The following is a 2066-nucleotide window of genomic DNA, read 5'->3' as shown; positions in this document are numbered from 1 at the left end:
CCAATCAGGGAGCCCCCTCTCCTTCGTCTATTTCCTTCCTCTTCTGAGCCACTTTTTTATAGTGTGTTTAGACAAAAGCAAGGTGAATGTTTTTATTATGTAACTCTTGTTTGATTATTCAGCGTTCTTTTGCCTCAGTCAGCCAGTGTACTAAACATGCAGACGTGTGCTGTGAGCCAGCAGGAAACAAACCGACTGTGTCGACGAGAGTCTGCTTCGCTCTGTTGGTCTGTTTGTGTGTTTTGGAACATTTACATTTCCCCCCAAAGTTTTTAACTCGAGCACCTAACTTTGCTTCATCATGTATCATTTATTGTGTAATATATAGTCACATGTTCTGTGTGGACACACCTTGCTCGCTCTTTTTCAAACAGACTGGGACTCTCTGCGGCCTTCTTAGCGCTGCACTCTGTTTCATCCATGTAAAGAGATGGAAAGTGTTGATGTGAAAGATGGCAGGAGGAGAACTTGCTTTCAGTCTCTTTATAGTGGCAGTTGTTGTGTAAGAGTAAAGTACGCTGAACCACAGGGTTGGGTCACCTGAGCCTGACTCTTACTGTTGCTTTGTTGTTTTTGATTTGAGTCAAAAATTCAGATATCAATAAAATCACCAATATTTGTATTTATCTACATACAGAATGTAAGTATTGTAATAGATAAACTGCGATTGCACCATTGCTAAATTATCTCGAGCATCTTTTTGCTACATTCTGTATCGGATGATAAACTGAACTCGGGCCATGAAGGTGTTTCCCTGACTCTGCACATAGATGATGAAAGATGATGGAGCTGGAGTGAAGAGATTCGCTCAGTCAGTCATTTTTCATCAAAGCCTGCAGAACTTTTCGTCCCAGGAAATGTTTTTCAGGATCTTAAAGGTTCCTTTAGATTGGAGTTCGTCTGTGTTTCCACTGCAGTCTGGAGTCAGTCAGTCTACTGGAATGCAATAAAGATGAGCAACCATGTTATGCTGTCGTGATCACTGCTCTCTGCGTCTGACTGGTCAGTGCTGAGCTACGGTCCACAGAGCCAAGAGGCCACTGTGAACTAGGGCTGCTACGATTAGTCAACTAGTCACGATTACGTCGACTATCAAAATCATCGACGACTGATTTAATAGTCGACGCGTCGTTTGAAGCTTTGTAAGATCACAAAAGACGCAGGAATAAGTAGTAGGATTTAAGAGTGTAATAACAGAATGAAACAGAAGATGGCAGCACTGCATGTACAAGGATGCCAGCTGCTGTTAAACCCTGAAGAAGAAGAAGCTGTGTCCCAGAATTCATAGCGCGGCCCAGCTCAGTTGTCAACAATGGTGGCAGCTAGTTAGTTTTAATGTTACTCTTATTATTCTTTCTGGGTCACAAAATAAACGTTTAACATATTTTCAGGCGAGAATGTAGCTGTGTAAACCTCAAATATCTGCTCAGTTTATCAAGACACCACATATTTTCAAAAGCGCTCCGACGTTTTCGGAGACGTCTGTTACCCACTAGCTCGATAGCTAGCCGGGGGCTAGGCTCGCTAGAGCCGTGAGAACACCGGACTCCCGGCTAATCGTTTTCAAACCCACCGCCGTCTCTACTCAGGTTAAACATATATAAGTCACTTAGAGAACTTAAAAATGTTATTGTTTGTCTTTTTTCAGTATTTTATTTGTTCCTGAGTAAATCGGTTTGGCTGAGATTAAAGTTATAGTTTTTACACAGCTGAATAAACGTCAAGCAGACAGCTGATTATCAGAAGTGTGAGATGCTCGAGAATTTACTCCGGTGTCCCGTTATATTTTAGATAGCAAGGAGTTTATTAAACTTCACCAAACAATTTCATTAAAATTTAAAAATAAATAAAATTTAATAAACTATCATCTTGTCTTTATTTTTAGTTAGCACATACCTTAAACACTTAAAGCTGTAAGCTAATGATAGTTATATAAGAGCAGATGCTGCTGGTGCAATACTCTGTACGTTTTACGTCCAGTGGATGATCTGATTAATCGACTAATTGCAAAAATAATCGGTAACTAGTCAACTATCAAAATAATCGTTTGTGGCAGCCCTACTGTG

The 2066-nt window shown here is 40.5% G+C and overlaps 1 protein-coding gene across 1 annotated transcript in view; it reads left to right on the top strand.

The window, feature by feature from the left end:
• Nucleotides 1–1238, top strand: part of rab1ba (zRAB1B, member RAS oncogene family a) — an 11695-nt gene extending 10457 nt beyond the window's left edge. Inside the window, exon 6 of the mRNA XM_006808490.3 lies at nt 1–1238. This exon is cut by the window's left edge and continues 760 nt beyond it. The gene's annotated coding sequence lies outside the window, so the exon portion shown is untranslated.
• Nucleotides 1239–2066: the final 828 nt, after the last annotated feature.

Source organism: Neolamprologus brichardi, chromosome 3, assembly GCF_056152115.1.
Source record: "Neolamprologus brichardi isolate AB-2024 chromosome 3, ASM5615211v1, whole genome shotgun sequence".
Taxonomy (NCBI): Eukaryota; Metazoa; Chordata; class Actinopteri; order Cichliformes; family Cichlidae; genus Neolamprologus; species Neolamprologus brichardi.
The sequence above is the reverse complement of the archived record's forward strand: the minus strand, read 5'-3'. Positions and strand labels throughout refer to the sequence as shown.